The sequence below is a fragment of the Mastigoproctus giganteus genome, chromosome 10 (assembly GCF_048544385.1).
Source record: "Mastigoproctus giganteus isolate SK-2022 chromosome 10, ASM4854438v1, whole genome shotgun sequence".
In the NCBI taxonomy this organism is placed as follows: Eukaryota; Metazoa; Arthropoda; class Arachnida; order Uropygi; family Thelyphonidae; genus Mastigoproctus; species Mastigoproctus giganteus.
In genome coordinates this window covers 159,520,313-159,540,849 of record NC_143584.1, presented here as the reverse complement: position 1 = coordinate 159,540,849, position 20,537 = coordinate 159,520,313, and the positions used below count along the sequence as shown (strand labels likewise).

General features: G+C 39.7%; 1 protein-coding gene across 3 annotated transcripts in view; it reads right to left on the bottom strand.

The window, feature by feature from the left end:
* The window catches only part of Gcn5 (Gcn5 acetyltransferase), a 240,352-nt gene extending 237,937 nt beyond the window's left edge, over positions 1-2,415 (bottom strand). For all 3 annotated transcript variants that reach the window (XM_090383703.1, XM_090383702.1, XM_090383704.1), the window contains exon 1: positions 2,291-2,415. The gene's annotated coding sequence lies outside the window, so the exon portion shown is untranslated. The remainder of the gene's footprint in view (positions 1-2,290) is intronic.
* Positions 2,416-20,537: the final 18,122 nt, after the last annotated feature.

The window sequence follows — 20,537 nt, the reverse complement described above, 5'->3', positions numbered from 1 at the left end:
TGTTATTTATATTTTAACCACTAGTTATATATCCTTTATTCAATATAAATAAGTTCATTCTGTTAGTTTATATTAATTGAAATGTGCAGCCAAATCTCCAGGGGTGGAGGACTTTAAAGAAATTTACTAAACTACTAATAATAATAAACAAATATAACATTCACTCCAGGCACACCAAGGGTCCTGAGCTGGACACACACACACACACACACACACACTCTCTCTCTCTTTGACTGGTGCAGCATAAGCCTCAAGCTTCCTTGCACCATATGGCTAATAATGATATTAATAATAATTTGTATTTCCTGCATTTATGACCATTCAATTCTCTATACTTTAATATTTGTAAAAATTTGTAAGCAGACTGAAAACTAACTTTTTGTGAGCACAGCCGAAACCAGCTAATATATACATTAATACATTTGCATTACTAATCAGTTGTGATAGTAGAACTTCCAACATCAGTAGGAGGGGAGGGTTTTGATATGACTACTGAAGCCCACCTGGGTAGCACAGTTGATAGAATCGCCCTCCTCCCCTACAGAGAAACATTTTATGGCTCCATTTCACAAGTAGTTTTGTTAGTTTTTCTCTCAAAAACTCTGGTTTTTCATCCAACAAAACAGAAATTCGACCTAAGAACACACGCAATTTATAGACAATATATGCAGAGCAACATGGCCTTAGTCGCCAATGCTCCTAAAAAAATAAAAAAATATATGATTACTGAAGACATTCAAGAATTACTGGTAGAAAAAGAGGCTGGCAAAGCAGATTTGGTGGAAATGGCACTGGAAGTAAAACCAAATGAATTCAGAGGATGATATACAGATGAAAATTCTAAACGTCCAAATTTTATGCTAAAAAGCATACAGGAAGGCATAAAGTTAGCCGAGCAATTAGAATCTCATTTTTTGAATGCAAATTCTTAAATGAAAGGAGCCAAAAGTTCAAAAGGTAGCTTCAAAAATGCTTAGTTCTATACAATGAAATTCAAAGATTTATCAAGCAAAAGCAAACAAAACCAGATTACTGATTTTTTTTAAAGGGGGGCAGAAGATACACAAAATCAAGAATGGTGTATTTTTGTTAGTTCTGTTAACATTTTATTAACAAAAGTGTATTTTTGTTAGCTTTTGGAACGTAACCCCCTTTTTGTACTTTTTCTTAGTCCCGTATAACATGGTTTTGCACAACACGACATTTTGTAGAAATCTAACTACTGTGTTATACGAAGGTTACTGTACTTCAATATTTTTAAATGCATTTGCTTTTCATTTATAGTGAATGATTTGAATTCACATTACCTACAATTATTATCATAAGTAATGTGGGAGGACATCCCAATGCAAGCAATGGAAATGAAGTTTGTGAAAAGAACAGGAGGAGAAAAAAATAAGAATCACGGCCATTTGAAAGTTGGAAAATAAAGATTTCAAGAAAAGATTGGGAGGAACAGACTGAAATGGTTTGGGCATGTAAAGAGAATGGAGGATGACTGCAAAACAGGATAATGGAAATGACAGGTAAAAAAAAAAAAACATCTCCTCAGCCTTGTTCAATGAAAATAGCAAAGATGGGGAGAAGTAATGAAGAGAAATGTGGAGGGAAGTTATTTGGGAGGAGCTAGAGAGAGAGGCAGAGAAGAGAGGAGAGGAGAGGAGAGGAGAGAGACACGAAAGGCAGAGATGTATATCTAAATGGAGAAAATTGGTTTCGTTATCAACCCAGCAAGAAGCTGGAATTACAAAGGAATGATGTATTTGACAAGCACATGTATCTACATTTAAACTTTTAAATCAAGACTGGACCTCATAGTATTACCATTACTGGTAGCAGTAGAAGTAGTGCTGGAGGTGGCAGCAGAGATGCCAAACTATGTAAGGAAGCAAGCTTGTTTTCCCTTAAATACAATACAGTAAACAACAGAATACGATCTTGCTACACAAGAAAGGGGCCTCAGAATGCAATCATCTACTATGACAAATGAAATAATAATAATAATAAAAACCACTTTTCAAGTTCAATTTTTTTCGAAGTATACAGAAGTGTACTGGATAATTTATTTAAAACAATTTTCTAATTTATTACACACAATTTCCAGCACCAACTTTTGTTATTTTAATTTATTACTTGAATAGACCGCCTATTATTTCAAAAAAAAATATTGTTTAATAAGGTTTAAATAATAATAATTATTATTATTAGAAAAAACTTGTCATGTAAATCAAGTGTGCGTGCTTGTACATTTCATATCTTTATGTTAATCACAATACGATTCGATACTCACCCTTCACAAACAAAAGCACGAAAATGGCATTATCTTATACATATCCCACGGTTAAGAGTTCCTCAGAAAAGTTTAATTTGGTGTGTTATCGAGAAAACAACAAATACATTTCAACAACCTTCAAACTAAAGAAAACTTGTTATTTCCATGACCAATTAGACTTAAGTTGTTCAAAGAACGCCATCTGGTAAAAAAAATAACAGGAAGGACGCATATACCGAAAATGGAAATCAGAGAATTCGCTATAAAAAAAAAGCAGAAAAAAAAAAAAAAAGGCAATGCCATATTCTACTACCAAGATGAAACCAGGACATGAATACACATGCAGGAGTCTGATAAGAGTCAAAGCAACTAAGGATACGGGGATGAGTATAATATGTCTGTAATAGTGTATTCTTCGGTTAATTGCTTGTTTGTGGGAGTGAAAACCCAACTTTTATCAAAGATATAAAACCAGGGGTGAAACTAAATATTCTGCCTTCCCGGAAGAATTTCCAATGCACCCCTCACCTAATATCCTTTAACCCAACTATCAGTACGCTTGAATAGATTGTGTGAGTCTGCACGGGCAGTACAGCGGTATCGTCACCGTTTCCTCCCCCACATTGGGTGGAAAAGGCCCGGGTTCGAATCCCGTCGGTGACTCGAATAACTCTTATGGGCTTTTTTTCACTCCACTAAGTTAGTCGCTCGCAGGGGTAGATAGCAAAGTTTTAATAGGAAAAAAACTAGGGGGATTTGTCCAGAAAAGCAGGCAAATCGACCAGAGAACACACGCAATTTACAGACACAATACATATGGATAGTTCACAGTTCCTTTCCAATTGACCGTAATATAATAGGTTTTTTTTTTTTTTGGTTTTTTTTGTACTCTTCCGAAATGACTTCTCCACCCATGGAAATACAAAATAAAAAGAAATTTAATGTAGTGGAAGTTACAAAGTGTGTTGAGCTAACAAAGCTCAAAGCTGAAAGAGAAATTACTTGCTTAACCTCTACTAATACAGACATATTCAAGAAGATAATCACAATCGGTCATATATTAGGCAGCTAAAGTTACCCAATAAACACACTACATTGATTACGACTTACCCACGCAAAACCCAGTCATCCCATTTTAAAAATATACACATGGTTACATTTTCAAAGAAAATAATAATACAAACTGATAAATGTTGTATGGAGAAACTGATAAATGTTGTATTGATAGAAAATAAAAGATTTAAGGTCAAAATGTATTTGCATCAAGGATGTATTGAAGAATTAAAAGAAACACTCACTCGTACAGAGCTTTTTGATCGCTATTTTACTTCTGTTTCAAAGAATAGGGCAGAATAGAAATTGACTTGGGTGAACAAGATTTAGGGGGTACAATCGTCCCCTAAACCATGGCGCAAATTAATAAAATTAATAAAATTTTAATAAAATTAAAAAACGAAAATCATCACATCGGCGAAAGAGGCGGCATCAATGTCCATATACCTGTCCATATATCTACAAACATTATAATTCCGCGTCTGCGCGGATAGCTGAAAAGATCGTCACCATATCCTCGCCACACCGGGAGGAAAGGCCCGGATGCAAATCTACTAAAAGAGATTCGAACGCGATGACGCGAGGGAAATTTTTTGGGCTTATTTCACTCCATGACTGAGTTAGTCGATCTCAGCGGTAGATACCAAGGTTTTCACCAAGACACTGGGTTTTCCTTCCAGCCAGCAAAACAAGCGAATCGGCCAGGGAACACACGCAATTTACAGACACTATACACATTGGTATATGTAATAAAAGAGAATGGTCACGGAGTGACTCAGATCCGATTTCTAGGGTCTTACACAAATACTGGGTGAAGTGGGAAGCATTAAAAGAACTTATCTTGGAAGCTACTAGGCTTTACATGCCAACTAGGTGATCTGATAGAGGTGTATAAAGCCTTGAATGGTTTAAGCATGCTCAATGCTGATGGGATTCTTCCTCTAGCTCAGAAAAATCACCTGAGAGGGCATAAATTCAAATTGAGGAAAGACAGATGTAGGATAGACGTGCGGAAATTTGCCTTTAGCCAGCGGGTGGTTGGTTGGTGGAACAGACTTCCATCCCTTGTGGTGGAGGTTGATAGCCTAAATAAGTTTAAGGCTCAGCTGGACAGGTATTTTGAACGAACAGAGGGGTGAAGTGGAAGTGGTTTTTCTTTTTTTCTTTTTTTTTTGGCTGATGCTGCATAAGCTTGCTTTCTTGCATCAAATGCCTCTACTAATGCTAAATGCTAATGCTAACTAAGAAATATTGTTCAAGGTTTAGGCATAAATGGATGTCAGATGAACTAATGAGACATATGGCAGAGAAGAAAAATGTTTCGGATACATATAAATTAACACGTGACAAAGAAGCCTATGATAGATATAACTTGATCTGTAACCAAGTTACAAAGGAGGTTAGGCAGGCGAAGGCAGATTACGAGAAATCTTTGGCAAGGAATGCAAAGAGTTCTTTACTTATGTAAACTCTAGAAGGAAAGGGAAGAATCAGATTGGTCCACTTGATATCGATGGTTCTACTGTTGATGATCCTGCTCAGGTAGCTAACAAACTAAATGAATATTTTGCATCGATATTCACACATGAGGAGTTATTCAGCGAGGGGAATGCCAGAGGTGTATTCAACTCTGGCAGTAAGCTAGATAATCTTCTCATAACTGAGAGTAAAATGGAGGAGAAATTGTTGAAGATAAACACAAGAAAGCCTCTTGGGGTGGATGGGATCGATCCAGTTATATTAAAGGATGCAGCAAAGGAAGTAAGCAAAGCCTTAGCCATGATTATGAGATCTTCCTTGGACTCAGGGGAGATACCCATAGACTGGAGATGTGCAAATGTAACCCCAATTCACAAAGGAGGATCAAAGGCTGACACAAGTAATTATAGACCTGTGAGTTTAACTTCTGTTCCTGGAAAATTAATGGAGGCACTGGTTAAAGAAGCACTGCAGGATCATCTAGACAAGACTTCAGTTGTAGTACGGACAGAGCATGGTTTTGTTAAGGGGAAGTCTTGCCTGACCAATTTGATTGGATACTATGATGCAGTCACAAAAGAACTGGATGTAGGTAATAACTTTAATTTTATATACTTGGATCTTAGAAAGGCTTTTGATACTGTTGCACACGGAAGACTGCTACACAAATTGGAGCAGTATGGCATTGGAGGCAAATTACAGCTATGGATAAAGGGGTGGTTGAGGGGGAGAAGACAGACAGTCTTCATCAACGGAGACTGCTCATCGTGGACTAATGTTATTAGTGCAGTCCCTCAGGGTTCAGTGTTGGGTCCATTATTGTTTTCTGTATTTATAAATGATATTGATAAGGTATATCAAACTTAATGTCCAAGTTTGCAGACGATACAAAAGTTGGCAGGGTTGTTAAGGACACTACTGACGCCATGCTGATGCAACAGGATCTGGAAAGGTTGAGCAGATGGGCTGAGAGGTGGCAAATTAAGTTTAACATTGATAAATGTAAAGTCCTACATATGGGAAACAGCAACGTATCAACTCTGTGGTACTATACTGAGAGTGGTAGAGAATAAAAAGATCCTGGCGGTAATTGTGCAGGCAGATATGAATTACTCTGGGCAGTGCAGACGGGCTGCAAGAGTAGCTCATGGTGTCTTATCAATGATATACAGGAATTTTTCTAGCAGGGATAAGGAGGTGAATATTCCCTTGAATAAGGCAATGGTCAGGCCACACCTTGAGTACTGTATACAGGTCTGAAGGCCTCATTTGAAGAAGGATGTAAAGCTCCTGGAACGAGTACAGAGAAGGGCATCAAAGTTAGTGAAGGGAACAAAGAGTTGCTCTTACGAAGAAAGGCTTATGTTTTGCAAATTACAGTGTATGGAGACTAGGCACCGGCGAGGTGATCTGATAGAGGTGTATAAAGCTTTGAATGGTTTGAGCATGATCAATGCTGATGAGATTCTGCCTCTTGCTCAGAATATTCACCTGAGAGGGCATGAATTGAAATTGAGGAAAGACAGGTGTAACATAGATGTGCAGAAATTTGCCTTTAGCCAGCGGGTCCCTTGTTGTGGAAGTTGATAGCTTAAATAAATTTAAGGCTCAGCTGGAGAGGTATTTGGAACGAATGGAGGGGTGAAGTGTAAGTTTTTTTTTTTTTTTTTTTCTGGCTGATGCTGCTTAAGCTTGCTTTCTTGCATCATATAACTCTACTAATGCTAATGCTAATGCTAAAAGTGCTTACAACGTCTTGGTAGAATTTTGCAATCTCTAGTCTAGAGAGTAAAAACACCCATCACCCCATTCTTAAACAGCGATATTGTATACCGGATCACTTTCCACGATTGTGGCAGCTGCGACATGGGGGAAAACTCCAGATGACTCCAAGAATGCCTTGCTGTACATTAGCATTAGTAGAGTCATATGATGCGAGAAAGGAAGCTTATGCAGCTTCAGCCAAAAAAAAAGAAAAAAGCACTCTCATTTCACCTCTCCGTTCAAAATACCTGTCCAGCTGAGCCTTAAATTTATTTAGGCTATCAACTTCCACAACAAGGGATGGAAGTCTGTTCCGCCCACCAACTACCCGCATGCTAAAGGCAAATTTCCGCACATCTAACCTACATCTGTCTTTCCTCAATTTGAATTTATGCCCTCTCAGGTGATTATTCTGAGCAAGAGGCAGAATCCCGTCAGCATTGAGCATGCTCAAACCATTCAAGTCTTTATACACCTCTATCAGATCACTTCGCCGGTGCCAATTTGCAAAACTTATGCCTTTCTTCGTAAGAGCAACCCTTTGTTCCAATCACTAATCTTGTTGCCCTTCTCTGTACTCGTTCCAAAAGCTCTACATCCTTCTTGAAATGAGGCCTCCAGACCTGTATACAGTACTCAAGGTGTGGCCTGACCATTGCCTTATTCAATGGAATAATCACCTCCTTATCCCTGCTAGAAAAATTCCTGTATATCATTGATAAGACACCATGAGCTACTCTTGCAGCCAGTCTTCACTGCTCACAAAACTTCATATCTGCCTGCAAAATTACCCCCAGGTCCTTTTCATTCTGTTCCACTGTCATTGTGGTACCACAGAGCTGATACGTTGCTCTGAGGTTACTGTTTCCCATATGTAGTACCTTACATTTGTCAATGTTAAACTTCATTTGCCACCTCTCTGCCCATCCGCTCGACATTTCCAGATTCTGTCGCAGCAGTATACTGTCAGTAGTGTCCTTAACAACCCTGCCAACCTTTGTATCGTCTGAAAATTTGGACATTAAGCTTGATATACCATCATCAAAACAATTGTTAAATACAGAAAACAACAATGTACCCAACAATGAACCTTAAGAACTCTACTAATAACATTAGTCCACGATGAGCAGTGTCCATTGATTACCACTCTCTGTCTTCTTACCCTCAACTATCCCTTTATCCAAAGCAGCAATTTACCTCCAAGTCCAATGACACACTGCTCCAATTTGTGCAGCAGTCTTCCTTGTGCAACAGTATCAAAAGCCTTTCTAAGATCCAAATATATAATATCAAAGTTATTTCCTGCATCCAGTTCTTTTGTGACTGCATCATAGTATCCAATCAAATTGGTCAGGCAACACTTCCCCTTAATAAAACCATACTGTGTCCGAAATATAATTGAAGTCTTGTCTAGATGATCCTGCAGCGCTTCTTTAACCAGTGCCTCCATTAATTTTCCTGGAACAGAAGTTAAACTCACAGGTCTATAATTACTTGTTTTTTTGGTTTTTGGTTTTTTTTTTTTTTTAGGAGCATTAGCAACTAAGGCCATATTGCTCCGGGATATGCGGTGGTCATTCCCTGACCTTTCCGCACCCTCCATATTTGGTGGTGACGGGCTCGAACCCCGGTCTAATCAAGAAGCGTGTGCTACGCACTGCTGCTCCTTCCCACCTGGCTACGGAGGCGCCTATAATTACTTGTGTCAACCTTTGTTCCTCCTTTGTGAATTGGGGTCACATTTGTACATCTCCAATCTAGGATACCTCCCCTGAGTCCAAAGAAGCTAAATATGATAGGTGAATCCGCCTAAGTGACTGTGCGCCTTCTGCAATCGCAGAATATTTATTGTCAATTCAACATGACCGCAATCCCAGCTGCGACAGTGAGGTGATTGACCAATCTCAGCACTATTGTTAAAGCACGACAAACGACATCCCATATACATGCCGGATACGAACAACAATCACCTGATCTGAAATAGTAAGCTTCTGAACACTCTCAAGTTCATGTGCGCGCTCTCCCAGCAATCTGAGCAGGCACTGCATATTTAGTTTATTCCCTTCCTGTTTTATGTTATGGTTACATTTCTGTGTGTATGTACTTAGCTGAAGAAGGGGTTCCTGACCTCAAAATCTTCTTTACCGTATTAAAATTAATTTAGTTACCATATCCACTGGTTCTACTGTATTCTTCTTTACATACAATAACTTACTTAATTTATTGAGTAACCCTATTGGGTAACTCATTTATTGGGTAACCCTAATATAATAGTTTGGTTGGTTTTTTTTCCTCATCTGTGCAAACTGCTCCTGTCAAACAGATTGACGATCCTATCTAAATGACTATCCAGAAAAAGGCACAAACTCTATTTACAGGTAGAGCTTTTGAAAAAAACAAAAATCTTGACTAGCAGGTAGGTGAAAGTCAAAGTTATCAGTAAACTGAAAAAGAGCCTAATGGAGGCAAAAGTAAAAGCACTCGTTTTGTGAAAAACAAGGGAATTTTCAACGAAACGTATTCAAAAGGTGACTTAAACTCAAACGTTTCCTTAAATTCTCTCAGAGATAGGTTATGATTCCCTCGAAGAGACAAAGAATCCCATCAGAATTCAGCGTGCTCAACCCATTTAACCTATACATCTCAATAAGATTACCGTGCAGATGCCTAGTCTCCAGCCGCTGCAATTTGTAGAATTTAACCATCTCTTGGTAAGAGGATCCCTTCATTCCTCTCACAAATCTTAATACAAAGTTTCTACCACCTTAAGTGTAGTACCACACATTTGGTACGTTTCTCAGGGGGTTTATGAAAATGTTTTTATTTCTAGCTCTTTCGCTTGCCCATAAGAAGTATTCTATGCTACAAGATGCCCAATACTTTTGTCAAGGCCTGTATATTTAGAATTTCACCACTCCCTCAGAGAAAGCTGCATTTCGCTTCAGTTTTCATTAGTTTCTGCCTGTGCCATCAACATCGCCCCAGGGGATGCGGCCTTGGAAACACTACACTACCCTTAAGTGTCCAGTCAACTAATGATGTCAGGTCGTTCTCCCGATCGTAATGGGCAAGCATCGAACGCGTAATATCTCCAAGAAGGGTGAAAGCAGAAGACTATTGTCAGCAGTAGGAAAATTAGCAGAACAAGAGACGTGATTTCTCGCGTAATCAGAATCCTCATCATCATCAGCCATTTTCAATCCACTGCAGGATGAAGGCCTCTCCAGCAACTTTCCAGTTCCTTCTGTTTTGAGCACAGGCCATCCATTTACTACTCAAAAACTCATGAATTTCATTTATCCATCTCCGCCTTTGTCTTCCAGGTTTTCTTCTAGCTCCTCTTGGGTACTATTCTGTTATTTTCTTAGTCCATCTGTCATCATGTCTTCGAGCTATGTGTCCTGCCCAAGACCATTTTAGTTCTTTAGTTTTGATAAGAATGTCCTTTACTTGAGTTTGCTGCCTAATCCATGTGTTTCTCTTCTTATCTAACAGTCTGATTCCCAATATAATTCGTTCCATTCTTCGCTGTGTAGTTCTCAGCTTCTGTTCCATTCTTTTGGTGAGTGCCCAAGTTTCACTTCCATAAGTCATGGTGGGGAGTATACATTGGTTCATTATTTTACGTTTCAGACAAACTGGGATATTGCTCTTCAGTATGTGACTATATTTCCTGAATGCTATCCATCCAAAATTTATTCTTCTCTTGACTTCCAGCCATTTATCATTATTACAGCTAATAACTTGTCCCAGATAAGTATATGACTCCACCTTTTCAATTACTGCTCCTTCAATCATTATTTCCCTTTCCGTGGCATACTTGTTCATCATTACTTTTGTTTTAGCCATATTCATCTTTAGTCCAAAATCCTTACTAACTGTGCATAACTGATTAAGATTTTCCTCTAATTCTTTGGGATCGTGGCTTATGACCACAATGTCATCTGCAAATCGTAAATGGTTTAGGTACTCTCCGTTCACATTAACTCCTTTCTGCGACCAGTCTAATCTTCTGAAAGCTTCTTCAAGGGCAGCAGTAAACAGCTTTGGAGATATTGTGTCTCCTTGTCGAACTCCTTTCTCGATTTTAAATTTGCTACCGTCTTTGTCTAGTCTAATAAAGGATGTAGCACTCTCATATATTTTCTTCAAAATCATAATATATGGAGTATCTATGCCTTGTCTTTCCAGTGCCTGAAACATTGCCTTATGCTGTATGGAGTCAAATGCCTTTTCATAATCCACAAATGCCAGGCATAATGGTGTTTTATATTCATTTGCTTTCTCCATTAGCTGTGATATTACGTGAAGGTGATCCATAGTTGAGAATCCTGTCCTAAAGCCAGCTTGCTCTTTCGGTTGATTCTCATCAAGTATTCTTTCTAAGATCAGAATCCTAGGAATCCTAAGATCAGAATCAGAATCCTATATACACATTAATTATCATTTCAACATTCCGTGCGTGGTAGTGAATCAATTTATGTCTGACAATTCCCCTGAAAACAACAGAAACTGCCCTATACAAATATTGGATCTTCATTCTCCACATAACATATCAATTTTTAGTACTGTCTAGTCGCAATAGGGAACAGATCTTAAAGTTTGTTCTATGCCCCACGTGGTTAACCCGTGAAACCAAACAGCTCATGATAACATAGGAAGGGGGGCACGGAGGTATATATATATGAAAAGGGGATAGCAAGAAAAGATAACTTTTGGGTGAGACTTGTTAGAAAGGAGAGATCAGTGAGAGATTTGGGTGACTTTTCGAGGGTTTGACAGCTAAGAAGAGAAGAAGGGAAAAATCAGAAGGGAGAAGATAGAAGAGAGTTCACAATGAATCTCTGGTCCAGAGCTACGGCCCCTGAGGTGGTGCACAATTATTCGGGTAAGTCAACCCTTTGTTGCTTAATAACAAACTGTACTAAATTGCCCAGAGTCGAACCTACCCTCCTCTTCTTGTATTGGCATTTAATGACATCTCTCCTCATGGACACATCTAGACAAATGTTGTATCAATTCTTAGTGCTCAGGTTTTAACATAAACCTTGTTTTGTTATTGATTTTGCCTTGTGACAATTCTCTGGTACACATAACTCACTGAACAAAGTGTTGAAAAGGGTACCATAATTTTGCGGTGCTTTGGAGCCCAAAGTATAGACACAACGTGAATCCTCGATGCTGCAAGCTTGCTCTCAGTGTCAATCTGAGTAAGTCTTGAGGGCACAGGATTTATTGTCCTAATATAAATTACTAGCGGATCATATGAAACCAAGGTTTTCTGGATGCAAATATTAGTGTCTGGTGTCGACAGAGGCCGTGTGGTTCACAGAGGACGTTGATTGACAAGCACACACTATAAGAGAAACACCTGTGGAACACTGGTGCTATATCGCGACCAGGATTTATTGTGCTATTGCGGGATGAAAATCCGCTTTTTGCGAATACCTGTGATGAATTCCAAGTGTTGTAACCTGAGATGAGGCGTGACAATAGGAGAAACTAGTGAACAGAAGACGAAATAAAGGGGATTACTGCTATATAGAAAGAAAAGAAAAACGTCCAGCACTAGTGGGTTAGAGGCTTTAATTTTTCTCTTTCAGCAATACACACAACACAAACGTCTTCAAGTACATGCATATCAGTTAATAGTTAGCAACTTGTAACATTTTTACCTAGAAAACTTATCAAAATTAAGAATAAAACGAGTTGCTATATGTTGAAACACGTTTTTAGAATTGTTGATCCCTAACGTTATAATTCTATTTCAGCTCAACGGAAAGGTTAGGTTAGGTAACCTAACTTAAGTCACACCGTTTTGGAAAATAGAGTCCTCCCAAATATAGATAGGCTTACCACAAATATTAACAGTGTCACCTAATTTTACATAGACACCAATAAAATTCAAAACGGAAGGACAGAGCTCACAGACAGAAGTCGAAGTCGATCTTTCAGCTCCGTTTTTCGGGACACAACAGACACAATCTGTTGTGTCCCGAATCTGGCAGACCGCATTTGGCTAAAATTGCAGGCTACCTTGGCTTTGGACCAGTCAGTTTTGGCAAACCTGATGAAGGCCCGTCTGTCCAGTTATTCTTTGAAACGGTAGTGTGTGGGAGAATTAGTGCTCTGGCAAGACAGGGAGCTGATTGCAGTTTTTAGATCGAAGTTTCGTTCTTTTCCTCAGTTTCTTGCCGAATTACACAAGAAAAAAGTTATAACATGTTTAAAAATGCCTTTTTAGCTCAGTTTGAAAAAACGGAACCCAGTTTGGAGGGCGCTGACTCTATTTAAAAGTTACAGCTGACAGTTACAGGCTCCGCAAAAACGATAAGTGTTTGCCTTTTATTTACATGATTGTTGTTTTATATTGTACTTAATACGTAGTCATATAGTTATAGTTACGCTGGTTATTTTTTATTTTAATTTAGATAAAGAGTTTTGTGGATTTTACTTACGATAGGTAAAACCGTTATTTTTGTTCGATTTTTGTAGCCATTGTTTTTGTATATAGGGAATTCAAAGTTTTTGTAGGGAATTCAAATTTTTTAATTGAGGTAGCTCTAACGCATAATTATATAGTAATACGCTTCACTGTTTCTATTTCATAGTTTCTATTCAAATACTACTGACATTTAATTTATTGATTTTATTAATTTAAACTACCATGCCCCGAACTAGAGCAGCAAAGCAACGGGCACAAAGTGGCAGGAGTGTTGTGACTCGGGGGAGAACTGAGGGGGGCGATTCTCCAACGCGTCACAGCCTAAAAAAATGTGCAACTTGTGAAATGTTTGCCGACTCTCTGGAACGGAACATGATATTGCCATGGGGGATGTCTTTGTGTGTGCGAGATGTAAGGAGTGTAAGGAAATCAGGCGACAACTCAGCGTTGTTATGGGCCTATATGAGAGTTTGAAGGACAGGGTGGATGCCCTCGAAGGAAATAAATTGAGGGGCCCATCAAGCTCTCAGCTGCCCACATCAACGCCAGAGCTTGCACTTGGTCATCACGCAACACAGCGGCAACCCCCAAGGCAGAATGCGCTGGTCCCACAGGAACTAGTAGTTGTTGGTGACTCTATTATCAGGGAAACGGGGAACATCCTTTGTAAAAAGGATAGGTGGAACAGGACCAGGGTATGTCTGCCAGGGGCAAAGGTTGATGACGTTGTAGAGCGGATATCATCTTTCAAGGGCACAAAAGGTGATATAGTTGTACACGTTGGCACTAATGATATTAAGAGTAGGAGACCGGCAGAATTACTCAACAAGTACAGGTCACTGTTGAAAAAAAGCCGAGAATTAGGGTTGAACTTAAAAGTGTCTGCAATTCTGCCCAGACACGATAGGAGGGAGTATATGATGAGAGCCTTGTCGATCAATTCGGCCCTGGAAAGATTGTGCAAGGCTCAAGGGGTAGAATTTTTTTCAGCCTGGACTGTACTTGTTAACAGGAGAGATTGCTTCTACAGGGATGGGATACACTTAAATAGAAAGGGTGCAAGAATATTTGCTGATGCTATCGAGGCAGTGTTAGGTGGGTCGGAAAACTGCTAGCTTGGGGGGATACAAAGACTAATAGTTTAACAGTAACCGCAGGCAGAGGTGAAGGTGATTCTTGCACAACTTCTATTAGAATAAGAAGCGACCTGGAGCGAGGGGTGTTGGGGGTTTCAGGGACGGATGGCAGTCATGCTGGAATAGTTGGGTATATGGGATGTGTTAGGGTAGCAAGGAATAGGCATAGGAGCATGTATGCTTGCATGTATACCAATGCTAGAAGTATAGTAAATAAATTTGATAAATTTGAAGTGTTGGTCAAGACATCAAAGGCGGATATTGTTGGGATAGCAGAGACGTGGTGTCACAAAGATATAAGGAATGCAGAACTGGAATTTGGGGAGTACAATGTGTACAGAAAGGATAGACAGGACAGAAAGGGAGGAGGTGTTATGCTGTTAATTAAGAAAAACATAAAATCAAAAGAAGTGCATCCAGTTGATATAGATGGACAGTGCACTGTTGAGTCAGTTTGGTGTGACATAAGCACTGCAAAAGCAAAGATAAGAGTAGGAGTGTGTTATAGGCCTAATGACTCGAATGATTACAATGAACAATTGTACAGAGAAATAGAGTGGGCCAGTAAATCAGAATGTCTTATAATGGGGGATTTTAACTTCCCAGATATTGACTGGAACTTGTGGGTTGGTCACTCACACACTAGTCAGACTTTTGCGGATTTATTGGATGATTGTTTTCTGCAGCAGCATGTTCGAGAGGCAACCAGAGAAAGTAATACTCTTGATCTGGTTATCAGCAGTGATCATTCGTGTATTAAGAATTTGCAGATAAAGGAACCACTAGGTGGCAGTGATCACAGTGTACTGATGTGGGATTTACTCAAAGAGGTAACTACCGTCAGGGGTAAAGGAAAGGGTTTTTGCTTCCGTAAAGGGGAGTACAGTGGTCTCAGACAGTTTTTAAATTCTGTACAGTGGGATCGACTGACGATGTTACAAACAGTAAATTCTAAGTGGGAAGCATTCAAGGAATTAATCGTGGAAGCTACTAGACTTTTCATACCGATGAAGAAATATTGTTCAAGGTTTAGGCCTAAATGGTTATCAAATGAACTAATGAGACTCGTGACAGAGAAGAAAAATGCATGGGATGCATATAAATTATCAGGTGACGCAGAAGCCTGTGGCAGATATAAGCTAGTCTGTAATCAGGTCACAAAGGAGGTTCGGCAGGCAAAGGCGGATTACGAGAAATCTTTGGCAAAAGATGCTAAGAAAAACAGCAAGGATTTCTTTACTTATATAAACTCTAAAAGGAAGGGGCTGAATATGATTGGTCCACTTGACATCGATGGTTCGACTGTTGATGATCCTGCTCAGATAGCAAACAAACTGAATGAGTATTTTGCATCTACATTCACACGTGAGGAATCATTACAGTTTGAAAATGGAAGAAGGTTATCAAATTGTAGCAGTGTGCTTAATGATTTTGTAATAACTGAGAGCAAAGTGGAGGAGAAATTGTTGAAGTTAAACATAAGAAAGGCACCTGGGGCGGATGGGATTTATCCAGTTATATTAAAGGAGGCGGCAAAGCAACTAAGCAAACCCTTAGCCATAATTATGAGAGCATCCTTGGATTCAGGGGAGGTTCCCACGGACTGGAGATGTGCAAATGTATCCCCAATTCACAAAGGAGGTTCGAAGGGTGACACGAATAATTACAGACCAGTTAGTTTAACTTCTGTTCCGGGTAAAATAATGGAGTCACTGGTTAAAGATGCATTGCAGGATCACCTAGACAAGACTGCAGCAATAATTCAGACACAGCATGGGTTTGTTAAGGGAAAGTCTTGTCTGACAAATTTGATTGGTTATTATGATGTGGTCACAAAGGAACTGGATGCAAAAAATAATTTTGATATCATATACTTGGATTTCAGGAAAGCTTTTGACACTGTTGCGCATGGAAGACTACTGTACAAATTGGAGCAGAATGGTATTAAAGGTAAGTTGCTACAATGGATAAAAGGATGGTTAAGTGGGAGAAGACAGAGGGTGGTAATCAATGGGTGCTGCTCTTCGTGGACTAATGTTATTAGTGGAGTCCCACAGGGTTCGGTGTTGGGTCCACTGTTGTTTTGTAAATTTATCAATGATATTGATGAAGGTATATCAGGCTTAATGTCGAAGTTTGCAGATGACACGAAGGTTGGCAGGGTTGTTAATGACAGTAATGGCAGTGTGCTACTGCAACAGGATCTAGATAATTTGGGCAGATGGGCTGAGAAGTGGCAACTGAAGTTTAACCTTGACAAATGCAAAGTACTGCATATGGGTAGAAGTAACCCCAGAGAAACGTACCAACTGTGTGGTACTACACTTAAGGTGGTAGAAAATGAAAAAGACCTGGGAGTAATTGTGCAGTCAGATATGAAGTTTTCTGAGCAATGTAGACAGGCTGCTAGGGCAGGTCATGGGGTTTTGTCAATGATATATAGGAATTTTGCTAGCAGGGAAAAGGAGGTGATTGTCCCTCTGTATAAGGCAATGGTCAGGCCACGCCTTGAGTACTGCGTACAGGTCTGGAGGCCTCATTTTAGGAAGGATGTAGATTTGCTTGAGCGTGTACAGAGAAGAGCAACACGATTGGTGAGGGGAATGAAGGGATCCTCTTACCAAGAGAGGCTTAAGTTCTGCAAATTGCAGTGGCTGGAGACTAGGCACCTGCGCGGTGATCTGATTGAGGTCTATAAGGCCTTGAATGGGTTGAGCACGCTGAATTCTGATGGGATCCTCCCACTTGTTCAGAATACGAACCTACGGGGACATAAGTTCAAATTAAGAAAGGATAGATGTAGAATAGATGTGCGGAAATTTGCCTTTACCCAGCGGGTGGTTAATTGCTGGAACAAACTTCCATCTGTCGTTGTGGAAGTTGATAGGTTAAATAAATTTAAGGAGGAACTGGACAGGCAATTGGAGGGTATGGTGTGATTTTTTTTTTTTTTTTTTTTTTGGCTGATGCTGCATAAGCTCCTACACTTGCTTTCTTGCATCAGGTGCCACTACTACTACTACTACTACTACTTACACCAATTCTCAAATGCTGTTCAAGCGCCTACAGAAAGTGGCAAGTTTTAGTGCCAGAGTTAAGAATTTAGCTAGATAGGCGTTTAAAACCCAAAGCGAATCACAAGAGACATTTATGATTTCGGATCAGGTGATGCTGGCCCATTTTCTGAGGGTTGTTTTCAAATAAAATCAGGATAATGGTACTTTCCCAGAATAACTTAACTTTCTTTCAGGCAGTCACAATTGCGAAACTTGAAGAGACGAACAATGAGCTTTTAGAAACGAAACATAAGCCAATTAATGTTATGTTAAGTCAGACTAACAGCAATGAAGCCTGTAGTCAGCAGGCAAATTATTTTAAAATATTAACCTTTGCAAGACCAAATATTAGACTTGCAACAATCAGTAAATGCATTAGTAAACGCAGACTGAGGGTACGTAAAACTGGGCGCGCCGCACCATTTTACGTATCCTGTCTCAAGAACATAGACACTATGGCCTCAGGCGTCAAGGTCAATGAACTCGCCGCTCTGGGAGACGCTATTTCAGTCCGTGTTATGCTGGTAAGCATGTATACCGAAATCCCGCCGACGGAGCAAGACTTGGGGAAAGATGCTAGGCTGATAGCGGCCGTCCTAGTAGCTACAGACCGATGCCAATTTCTTCTCCTCGTTGGTGTATGTACCATGCAGCGAGAGTACACTGCATTACCAAAAAAATGGGTTGTGCTATGTTAACAGGCAGGGTTACAATTTTAATGGAAATAGGGTTATTATTAACCCTATTTCCATTAAAACAGAATGTTTCCTTGTATAAGGCAATGGTCAGGCCACACCTTGGGTACTGTATACAGGTCTGGAGGCCTCATTTCAAGAAGGATGTAGAGCTTCTGGAATGAGTACAGAGATGGGCAACAAGATTAGTGAATGGAACAAAGGGTTGCTCTTACAAAGAGAGGCTTAAGTTTTGCAAATTAGTTGCAAATTTGCAAAACAATTGGGAGCAATATTGGGAAAAACAACACCAGATCTCCCCCAACAACGCTGTCATCCTTGACCGGGCGCATAGATTCTGGGACCGCAAGTGGCTGGAAAGTCTGTGGATTGGATCCTCTGGCAACAATAGCATGAACAGAGACAGGGGAGTTAGGCTTCACCCCCTTTTTGAGGCAGTGGTTTTGGACAGAGATAAACGTTTTAATTTTCCACGTCTCCAGACCACTTCCGGTTCTGGTACAAGTGAAAGGAATGCTGAGTATGCGCCTGGTCATCCACGTGTGCAGTGAATCTGGTACTTAAGGATGTGTCACTTAAGTCTCACTATTACTGAGGAAGGAGGTAGACACCTCCGAAAGCTCTAATAGTGTTTTTATCGCTTTTATATTTATATTTTAATGTATTTTAACTTATTTACTTATTTTATTTTTGTTATATTTCAGTTTTTTGTAAATAATTAAGTTTTTTGTAAATATTATTTTACAGTCTTTTTTATCATTTTATTTTATTTTCAATCAGTCATAAACGATTGGTGTGTGTGTTTAAAATTGGTAGTATGAATAATCCCAACCTCAGAGGCCTTATTGCAGATATAGTTAATGTTTATGGCCATACAGTTTTGCGGCACATCCGAAGGTTCCAAAGATACAGCATAGCTGAGTCCAAACAGCAACAGCACTTAAGGTTTGCCTACCGTTGCAGGGATCATAATCTTATGCCACATGGATTTAGGATCAAGGCACCATTTAAAGATGCCCGTTTGTCCAGGATTATCACATGGTATCAAAAGACGGTTTTGAATACAAGGATTCAGAAATTTCATGATGACTTGAGACATAGTAGATTGATTGCTATAGCATTAGGTGATATTATAGTAGATTGTCCCCCCTACACCTGATAGGTGTACGAGGTTTGTTTTGGAGAGGACGAATAGGATTACCTTTTCATATAAACAGAGACATATTAGGAAGTTTCACACGTTATTAGAGGAGCAGTCCACTGTATTTAGGGGTAGTGACAATTCCAACTTTATTCAGAATTTAAGTGGCAAATCGTTAACCCAAGAACAAGAGAGACTATTGGCTGTTGGACCTAAGTTTGCATTGCTACCCCCTAAACCTCCAATTACCGAAACATCTATGGGTATTGAGAGGGCAATTAGCAAATTACCTGAACATATTGCTAATCAAATTCTTGTTAAAGCTGTCGCCATCCTGGCCCAAGCAAAAACGGTTTCTCCGAATCTTACCCCGAAACAGAAGAAAGCACTAGAACTTAAACGGGACAAAGATATCATAATCCTACCAGCAGATAAAGGCAGATCAACGGTGGTATTAAACAAAGAAGATTACCACAAGAAAGTGTTAGACTTATTAGGTGATAGTGGTACTTATAAGATTATCCACAGAAACGCCTTGGCTAGCTTAGAACTGTGTGTAAATAAGATGCTACTTTCCTGGCTAAGAATGGAAAAGATTCCACAGGACAAGTATTGGTCCATGCATGCAACAGGGTGTCAACTGCCCAGATTTTATGGGTTACCTAAGACACACAAGGAGAATGTTCCATTACGGCCCATAGTTTCCTTCATTGGTAGCCCTACATATGCTTTATCAAAATATCTGGCGCAGCTGATTTCCCCGGTTGTGGGGCGGTCCGCGTTGGTCATTGGAGAGTGTGGAATTTGTGAACTTTGTAAGTAGTCAAGAAATAGGGGAGGACGAGATGATGATGTCATTATATGTTATATCATTATTTACGTGTATCCCCATAGCACATGGGGTAGAATGTGTGAGGTTGGCTTTACAAAAGGATAATACCTTAAGTGCTAGATCCCACCTAAACATAGAAGATATATGTGGTGCTGTTTAATTGTCTTTCTAGTACAACCTTGGTTTTCCACGGCACAGCCATGGGTTCTCCAATCAGCGCTATTGTTGCAAATCTGGCTATGGAGGAATTTGAGAATAGGGTTTTCGCGAGATTGGAGTTCCCTATGCGTAAGTGGAAGGCCAGTACACACATCATAGGACGGCACAGACTGTTCAACGTAAAAATAGTGTGGCCAGAGCACTTTAAAAAAAAAAGAGCACTATTGGGAAAAACAACACCAGATCTCCCCCAACAACGCTGTCATCCTTGACCGGGCGCATAGATTCTGGGACCGCAAGTGGCTGGAAAGTCTGTGGATTGGATCCTCTGGCAACAATAGCATGAACAGAGACAGGGGAGTTAGGCTTCACCCCCTTTTTGAGGCGGTGGTTTTGGACAGAGATAAACGTTTTAATTTTCCACGTCTCCAGACCACTTCCGGTTCTGGTACAAGTGAAAGGAATGCTGAGTATGCGCCTGGTCATCCATGTGTGCCGTGAACCT